General features: G+C 38.0%; 1 pseudogene; it reads left to right on the top strand.

The window, feature by feature from the left end:
- The first annotated feature begins 5,562 nt into the window (after window positions 1–5,562).
- Window positions 5,563–10,250, top strand: part of LOC144020343 (scavenger receptor cysteine-rich domain-containing protein DMBT1-like) — a 31,951-nt pseudogene continuing 27,263 nt past the window's right edge.

Below are 10,250 nucleotides of genomic sequence, written 5' to 3'. Positions count from 1 at the left end.
ACAGGCTGGGGAGGTCGGGGTTTAGGACGATATCACCACCAAAGATGAACATAAACCCAGATGTGTAGACTGAGAGAAAGTTAAAGTGTGTACATCCTGTATTTAAAAAGTGCATTTTCCTGAGTGAATCCGGCAGACAGCCCCTTTAAGGATAAAGAACATGTTTTGTTAAAAACAGCCTTGGAAAGCACTTACATTATACAGTACATTATCTTTTCAAACACATTTTCAAATGAATTTGATGTACCACCGAAAGCAAATTGCTCGCCATCACATGCTCCAGCCAGAGGCTAAGCGGCGCTCTAGTTAATTATGGAGAACACTAGTGGCTTGATAACACTTGATTGAAACATACTACTACTAATAATAATAATTTTTACTTATGAGACCATAACATTTTTAAAATCTAGGTTAAGGTTGTCTACTGCGCCAGAAAAAGAATGTTCCGTTATGATTAATGAATTCTTCACAGCTCTTAATTTGACAAGGCCCAGTATGACTAATCATAGACTGGAAATACATGTTTGCTTTAGTTGACTTGACTTAGTCAAAAGAATGACCTGATGTTTTTGACAGCACCTCTGTACCATATCTTAAGTACATACTTGTAATGTATTGTTTAGATTCTTCCGCGAAGAGATTTTTATAATTCAGGTAATAAAGGGACTGTACATTTGCATGATTTGGAATTATTTCATTTTGAATAGTTGAATGAAAACTAATGCTTAATATAATGTTTTCCAGGCAACAAGTTTTCAGTCAAAGTTCAAAAAGTCACAATTTTCTCAGATGCTTTTTAATTTCTGGGTGACTGCACAATAAAGTCGCCTTCAGTAAAGTTTTGTCTACACTGTAAAAAGAGAATTGTTGTCCAACTTAATTGAGTTGCTGCAATTGGTTAACACACAATTGAATTGAGTTAATGCAAAGTTAATATATAAAGTTGAATTAATTATGAGTTCATTAAATCCAAATTATGAGTTCATTGCACTTTATATATACTCTTGAATACAACTAGTACAATTAAGTAAAAGTGAAAAGTATAGTAAAGACGTAACGTAAACTCATGATTAATTAATTAATTAAAGTTAATATATTAACTTTGGATAACCTTAATTCAATTGTGTGTTACCAATTGAAGTGATTCAATGAAGTTGGATCAACAATCTCTTTTTAGAGACTTTAACTCTGGTTAAACTTAATTTGGATCAGCACTTCTCTTTTTAGCATGTACAGTAGTTGAGTACAATGGTTTTTAAGCCACACTGACAACAACTAATGCCATACCAACATCTGCAACACAATAATTTTATCCAGAATCTTGGGACAGTCACATTTATTCAACATTGTCCTACTGTCCGAATCCACTGAACTCTTTGTATTTGTCGATGATTGCCTTTTCCTTTTTTTGTGTGTGGGGGTGTGCGTTGGGGTGCGTGCGCGTGCGTGTACCTACGTGTAAATTTATACTCATTAATTCACCTAAAACCTAATAAAAATCCCATTACCCTTCACCTTAATCGGATACTTCAGAGTCTCGCCAGAGTGGTGAAGTTCAGAAGGTCAGGAGACCAGAGGAAAGGTCAAAGAAAAGAATGATAATAAAGTAAAATCCAGCACCAACTAAACACTTCCTGCCATCCACATGGTTAAAAAAATCAGTCTTACGCCAACCCCAGAAACCTCTAAATTCCAACAAATTAAGGAGATCTCAAGAGACCAGAGGAAAAACTAAAGAGAGGAAGGAGGGAAGGATAGATAAATGATTGCCTTTTCAAATGAAGGATGCATGATAGGCATATTGTGTTGTATTCTTGGCATGATGATTTGACATGGAAGTACTTCACTGTGCGCATTTCATTAAAACACTTAAGCAGTGAAGGCAAGGCAAGTTTATTTGTATAGCACATTTCATGTACAAGGCAATTCATAAGTGCTTTACATGATGAAACATTATCTTAAGTATCATTCAGATATTGCAAAAATAAGAATAAAATCATCTCAAATAATTAGACTAAAATGATTAAAAACAAGATGCAGATAAATTTTAAGATAGCGAGCAATTGGAGATTAAAATAAGAGAATAAAAGACAGCCTCCTGCAGTTAACAATATTTTCAGCCCTGATTTAAATGCGCCAATTTCAGGTATTCGGGGAGTTTGTTCCACAGGTGAGGAGCATAAGAACTAAATGCTGCATCACTCTGGTTCAGATTCTGCGAACACACAATCGACCTGCGCAATACGATCCGAGGGTGGTCTGGATGTGATGTGATCCATTTTCCTGGTGGTTGTAAGGACTCCAGCGGCAGCATTTTGGATCAGTTGTAGCTGCTTGATTTTTTTATTTTTTTTGTTATTTTTTTTTTTAATGCGAACTGGCAAAGACACCATCTTGCCTATTGAAAATAAAAGCATGAACAAGTTTTTCTGTCTCTTGTTGAGACGTAAAACTCATACTTTGAGCTGTGTTTTTCAGGTGGTAATGGGTACATTTAGTAATGGGTTTTAAGTGACTGTTAAATTTCAGATGCAAATCAATAATTGCACTACAATAATTGCCACATCTGAAAATGGGTAATTTATTCTGCTTAATTCTTATTACATGAATGCAAAATTAATCTGTGTTTAGACTCGTAGATGCACATAGAACATATTGCAAAGAAAAAAATTTACTTGATTTTTGATTAAACCTATTTCAAGAAGAGAACTTGGATCCTGGGTCAAATGGACAAGAATGGTGGATTTATGGACTTAATTAAAGGTTTGTCGATATTACAGACAGTACATGTGCATTTTACAGTGGTAGGTGATCATTTTTATGGTATGAGTGTCATCATTTAGTCAAAACTCCACTCAACTTTACTGCGCTGCACAACAGCTGTAACTGAAAGAAAGTGATGGACATACATTTACAAAAGACAATAATTAAAATGAATAAATTCATAAATAACAAAAAAAGTTATTTTCTAATTAGAAAATACAATAGCTCCCTTGACATTGACATAACGCATACAGGAGGTGCAGTTTTAGTTTTCCCAATTAAAGACAATAAAACGGTTACCATGATTGAAACACGACTGACTATGACATCAACACATACAAAACACATCTAGGGACTATGAGAATAAACTAGTCAAGATCACAAGTAAAGTTAGGGGATTTCTTCACTCTTTAGCTCAAATGGCTGAAATTATGTGCTGAATATGTTAGACATAAAAAAAACAAAAAAAAACATATTCATATCTAGGCCATTTATTGTTGTGCAATGAATGGCTTGTTTAGTCCGTGATAACGCCGTTCATAAGTGTTTGAGCACTTGTGCTTTCACAAAACATCCTTAGAAAGGAAGTTATTACTTATTAATAACGTGTTTTTCTTTTTTTTTTCTTTTTTTTCTTTTTTTTTTTAAAGGTGAAACATCCCCACATTAATGGTTTTCTTTGCAACATACATTGTGTTTCTTTTCATCTTGACCCAATTCCCATTTACTGGAATGGAGAGTGCTCTTGGAATAAATCAATAACTTGCCTTCAAAAGAAACGGTCCTTTTTGAAACGTTACGGGAAACAGTACAACGTTAACTTACAATTGTTTGTAATAGTAAAGAGTGGCGACCACTCTGACAAAGAAGTACCTATAATCTAATGAGAATATTCCATTTTTTTGTACATTATTTTTGCTTTTCTTTTATACGTTTGAAAATAACAGTTCATTCATTCATTCATAAATGGAAAGACCAAAACTTTAACAAGGGACAGTATAACTAAGCACCATATTCTAAGTATATTGCACAATAATTTGCCGTTTTCCCCCCTAATTATGTTAATATGAGTAGAATCAAATATATTATTAAATTATTAAATAAATAATAAAATAAATTATGAAATAATCCATCCATCCATTTTCTTGACCGCTTATTCCTCACAAGGTGTGCTGGAGCCTATCTCAGCTGGCTATGGGCAGCAGGCGGGGTACACCCTGAACTGGTTGCCAGCCAATTGCAGTAAATAATCTATTCACTCCCATGTGCTACACGTTGACATTTTTGTGTCACTACTTTTCATTTATCACTTTTTTTTTTTTAATCTTTGTCCTACATTTAATTTCGGTAATGTGGGCTTCGTGTGCCAGTTCTGTTTGAGTGTTATTTGAATGTATGTCATATTTACCAATTCTCCTGTATCAATGCTGTCAAGGACCTGTTTTTGTGTTGAACAAATGATTGTTTTGTATGATCTTTTGACGCCAAAAGCTGGCCAAGAGTATAAATTCTCTCACACTCTCCTCACCTGCAACATTATCCGACACTCTGGGGATTCCTTCCTTCATTTCTCAAGGTAACTCAGAATCTACCATTATTTTTCTGGAGAATTAAGAAAAATTAGGGTGATTTGCAGTCTGTCTAACTCAGAGAATTGTCTTTCAGCAAGTTGTGTGTGTGGCGCATCATGAAGATATCGGGAGGGGTGTTAGTGCTCCTAATCCTGCTGCTCAACACTGGAACAATTTCAGGTACGTAGACCATTTTTATATATCACAGGTTGGTATTTTCTTTTTTGGCGGAAAATTTTCCAATCATATTTTGAAGCCTAGAAATAATGTCCACACAAAAATGCACATACTGCAACATACTGTATTAGCATTAGAAAATAGATAGATAAATAAATACAAAGCTTCCCTAGCCTGTGGCAACCATATCATTGCATAATTTTGCTGTTTTGCTCAAAAATCTGGATTCAATTCTCTATACTGATAAAGCGAAACTCAAATTCTGATTGTCTCCATCTGATTTTTGGCAAGAGGCATGGTCCACTCTGGACTAGTCGCCAGCCAGTCTCAAAACTTTGGTCAAAGATTTCAGTATCAAAAACTCAGAAACACGATTGTGACAAAGCAAGAAAAACGAGCAACATTTTTTTTTCAAGCAATTTTCTTCTACTTACTGTATCTATACCCTTTAACTAGAAATAGAAAATGGAATGGATGGGATGTTCAAGAAAAGAACTTTTCTTGTGGCATTCAACTCTGGATGTTTGTAAGCAAAAATCGCCTGAACGGGATAAGCAGTGTAGAAAGCTGACAGACAGAAAAATCTGAATCAGCTCCAAATTTCTAAAGTTTATTTAATTCTAAAAAGAGTTGCAACAATATTACAAGTCACAGTGTAATAGGAGTTAAAATATATCCCTGATTTTCAAGAAAATTTTGCAATGGTGTTAGTCCTGAGGAAAGCAGAAAATTTTGAAAAGGAAGCGTTGGCATAGCATTTTTTTATTAATAAAAAAATAAATCTATAACTACAGAAAACTATTTATGATCAAATTGGATTTTCATTGTTTGGACTATGATGCGTCATTGAGCCAATGTACAATGAGTAACCCATTTGAATTGATTCAGGATTCATTGGTTAAATGAGAAACGGACAGCGATTGTTGTATTTGGCACACAACAGGGTGGTTCAAAAACAATATGGCAAAATTCACATGCAATATTTCAAAAATGAAAAACAAGAGAAATCTCTAACTTGGACACATGTCAGCACGGACAACATCAAGCCAATATGAGAATTCCTCCCTTAGGTATGTACAACACGTGTCCAAGCTAGAGTTTTTCAAGTTTGAAATATTGCGTGGTGATTTTGGTGCATTTTTTTTAATTAATTACTCATATATATATATATATATATATATATATATATATATATATATATATATATATATATATATATATATATATATATATGTATATGTTGAGATAAGGGTCAAAGAGGATTTTGCATACATGCACCTGGTATTTTTTTGGGATTTGCATGTATTTGTTTTATTTAAAGGAACAGGTTCTATATATAACCACTTTTTTCAACTTGAATTGTGATTTCACACTATTCTGAAAACCCATATTTCTAAAAGTCATAATTTTCATTATTTCTTTTTAATTTTAATTTTAATATTTTTAATTTTTACATTTTGAATTTTTTATTTAGTCTAAGAAAAAAATGTTTTCTAAAATAAATTTCACATGAAGGTTTGTAGATAAAACAGTCCGTTAATACATTAAATAAATAAATAAATTGTAAAAAGAATAAACTTTATTTTTCGAAAGACAAAAACATTTTACATCTGACGGAGTTGACAGAGGTCTGAGGGAGTTGAAAAAAACATGGTGTTGGAAAAAAACAACAACAAAGATCTGAATGTGAACAACTTAGCGATTGACATAAATCTGTGACTTTTTTTTTTTTTCTTCTTAGGTACAAGTGTTTCCAGCTGTGATGCGTGCCATGAAAAAGCAACGTGCCAAGCGTCACACGACAGAGGCGACTCCTTCACTGGCTTCTCATGCGTCTGCAAAGATGGCTTTGTAGGCGACGGTCTCACGTGTTACGATACCATAGCCTGTAGCGATGGCTCTTGTTGCAGCCACGGTTATGAGTGGGCACCTGGCAGAGGCTGCGTGGACACTGACGAGTGTTTGCGCCCTAACTCACCATGCGCGGCACCTCTGAATTGCCAAAACACGCAAGGCTCTTACGAATGCCTAAAGCCTGCCTCACTCTCCAGATCCGGAATTTCTTCACAGTCAGTCCTATTCAGTTGTGGAAACACAGTTTGTCCATCAGGCATGGACTGCATTGGAAATAGTTGTGCCGACCCCTGCCAGACCTACACAGTCCTGGATGATGACTGGCGTTCGACACAGTTTCGCTATAATGATTCTAACCAGGCAAAATGTGACCGAAACGTTGAGTGGCTTGGCTGGTATCGCTTGTTTCTGGGGCACGACAGTGCACGTATTCCTGAGAGGTGCATCGCTGAAAACATGTGTGGAACCCATGCACCTATGTGGATAACACAACCTCATCCCACACAATCGAATGTGATTGCAACTCGCACTGTGTGTAATGCGTGGAGCGGAGAATGCTGCCATTTTTCTTCACACAACATCCATGTCAAGCTCTGCCCTACAGCAGCTAGCAGCTACTACGTGTACAGACTTGTGAAGCCATCCACGTGCCGACTTGGTTACTGTGCAGGTATTGCTCCATTGAAACATTTTACGCTCGGATATAAAACATATAGCAGTGGTTCTTAACCTTGTTGGAGGTACTGAACCTTACCAGTTTCCTATGTGCATTCACCGAACACTTCTTTTTTGAAAAATATCTAATTCATTGTTTTGTTTTGTTTTTTTTCAGCCCAAATTTAAGACATAGGTATAGGCCGAGTTTACTGGTGAAGAAAATGAACAGGGAGAGAAACCTTTTCATCGAATCTGGCTCTATTTACCTTGTGTTCAGAAAGTGTTCTTGTACCCAATCTCCATGCAGCTTTAGGACGTGTTCCTTTAGTTTTGCTAGATAGCTGCGCTAGACTAGAATTTTTTATTTTTTATTTTTCCTAAGAGTGACTAAGAGGGACTCTCAACGTAGCATTTCAAATCATGCAGTTAGGACCCCGACTCCCATCACTCAACTCAACTCTATTATAGAGCACTTGAAAACAACCATTTGGTGTTTGAGATATAGATACAATGAAAGCAGTAGAGGCCCCAGAATTGAACCCTGTGGAACACAATATGTTCCATTTTACATGTGAATTCATATTTCACATTTCTGTCCAACCCTTTTTATTTTGTGCTCGACATATTTGGTATGAAGGGATTACAATAATAAATAAAATACATGACTTCAGTAACGACAACAGCTGAAAGTCGACTACTGAGCGCACTAAATTCTCTGCAGCACAGATAGGCCAAGCAATGTAGTGTACAGTAGTGTACAACGTTAGTGTAGTGTAGCAACAAGACAGACGGCTGTGCTACTTGCTATTGCAGCAGTTTTTTTTTTTTTTCCTTCGGTGTCAGTCACACCAGTAGAGTTCTTCCGACCCCGACAAACTGTGGCGTATCATCATAAATCATTTGAGTATGTGACTTGACGGCCGACGAACCCCTAAGACTGACTCATGGGTCTCATTGGGTTCAATTGAATCCAGGTTAAGAACCACTGCAGTATAGTATAAAAAAAAACTATTGCTCAGTTGGTGTAAATGTCCACTTGTTCTTGAAAACATCTACTTACAGCAAACCTTTATTTTTCAGAGATCAATGGAAATGGTTATTCTACACCAACACCTGAATTTTTTACAACCGACCAAATAACAGAAGTTGGACAAACAACACAGGAACTCCCACAAACAACACCAGAGCTCCCAGTAGACGTAGCTGAAGGAGAGGTCCGTCTGGTTAATGGTGGAAACAGTTCCTGCTCCGGCAGAGTGGAAATCTTCTACCGTGGACAGTGGGGAACAGTGTGTGACGACATCTGGGACCTCATGGATGCACAAGTGGTGTGCAGACAATTGGGCTGTGGTAGGGCCCTGGCGGCGCCCCATTGGGGTTACTTTGGGCAGGGTACAGGGCCCATTTGGTTGGACAACGTCAGATGCACTGGAAGTGAAGCAACGCTGAGTAATTGTAGCCACCAAGGGATCGGATCGCACAACTGCGGTCACAATGAAGATGCTGGAGTGATTTGTGATGGTAAGTACTAAAGTGAGCAATTATGATACTGCGTAACTCCCATCACTCAACTCTATATTTAAATATTTAGAGTACTTTAAAACTACGACTACTGTTTTCTTAAGCCCTTAGAGCAATTTTGCCTAAAAGGCCTAAAAAAAAAAGGGGGGGACCCAAAGTACGTTTGAAGCTGGTCCTGAACCATTTGGACTATCGGCATAGTATGGCCAGTTGTCATGCGCGCCATCCAAACCACATGCCCAAGCTACCTCAACATGGAGGAGTAGCAGCTCGACTCTGAGCCCCTCTTGGATGACCAAGCTTCTCACTCTATCTCTAAGGGGGAGCCCAGACACCCTGCGGAGCCAACTCATTTCAGCCACTTGTATCCAGGATCGTTTTCTTTCGGTCATGACCCACAGCTATTGACCATAGGTGAGGATAGGAACGTAAATCGACCGTTAAATCGAGAGCTTCGCCTTTCAGCTCAGCTCCTTCTTCACCACAACGGACCGATACAGAGTCCGCATCACTGCAGACGCTGCACCGTGTCAATCTCTTGCTCCATCAGGCCCTCACTCATGAACAAGACCTCAAGATACTGCTCCACTCGGGGCAGGATCAGAGGTGGGCGTCGTCATTGATTGGAATTGATGATTGATGGAATTGCCCACCTTTTGGCATGTGCTTCAGCACTTTCAGTGAATGCTTGATAATGCGAAGCCTCACAAAAATACACGGATTAAGAAGGACCGTGTGTACTCACCGCGATCGGCAGAAGTAATCCTGCGTCACTTGGTGCTCAGTCTGTGCATTTTTTCAAGGCCTCGCATTATCAAGCATTCGCTGAAAGTGCTGAAAAACACGTCAAAAGGTGGGCACTTCCATCAATCATCAATTCCAGTCAATCACGATGCTCTGGGCAGGACCTCATCCCCGACCCGGAGAGGGTACTCCACCCTTTTCTGACTGAGGACCGTGGCCTTAACCATTTCACAGTCGGCTGTGAACCACTCCAGTGAGCGTTGCAGATCGCGGCTTGAAGAAGCCAACAGCACCACATCATCTGCAAAAGTATAAATGCAATGCTGAGGCCACCAAACCGGATGCTCTCAATGCCTCGTCTGTGCCTAGAATCTCTGTCCTTAAAGGTTTTGAACAGAATCGGTGACAAAGGGCAACCTTGGGGCAGTCCAACCCTCACAAAAACGAAAAATACGAACAAAATGTTTCCATTATACATGTGAATTCATATTGCACATTTTCGTACGACCACTCATTTTGTTTTTTTCCTCGACATAATATGAAGGGATTACAGTAAAAAAAAAGAAAAGAAAAGAAAAGAAACGATGCAGGCGCACCATCACAACAGCCGCAAGTCAACGACTGAGTGCATCAAATTCCCTGCAGCACAGATAGGCCAAGCAATTTAGCGTGCTCATCAGCAACCAATTATAGACAAGCGGGCGTATCATCACAAATCATTTCAGTCGGTGTGTGTACTGGCCTCCGCCAAACCCCGAAGACTGACTCACCGAACCCCTGAGGTTCATTTGAACCTAAGTTGAGAATCACTGCAATATAGTATAAAGAAAATATTGCTCTGTCAGTTGATGTAAATGTCCACTTGTTCTTGACATCTACTTACAACAAAACTCTTTTTTTTTCAGTGGTCAATGGAACTGCTTATTCTACACAAACACCTGAATTTCATACAACCGAACAAAG

Source organism: Festucalex cinctus, chromosome 6, assembly GCF_051991245.1.
Source record: "Festucalex cinctus isolate MCC-2025b chromosome 6, RoL_Fcin_1.0, whole genome shotgun sequence".
NCBI classification, from domain to species: domain Eukaryota; kingdom Metazoa; phylum Chordata; class Actinopteri; order Syngnathiformes; family Syngnathidae; genus Festucalex; species Festucalex cinctus.
This window is presented reverse-complemented; position numbering and strand designations above follow the sequence as displayed.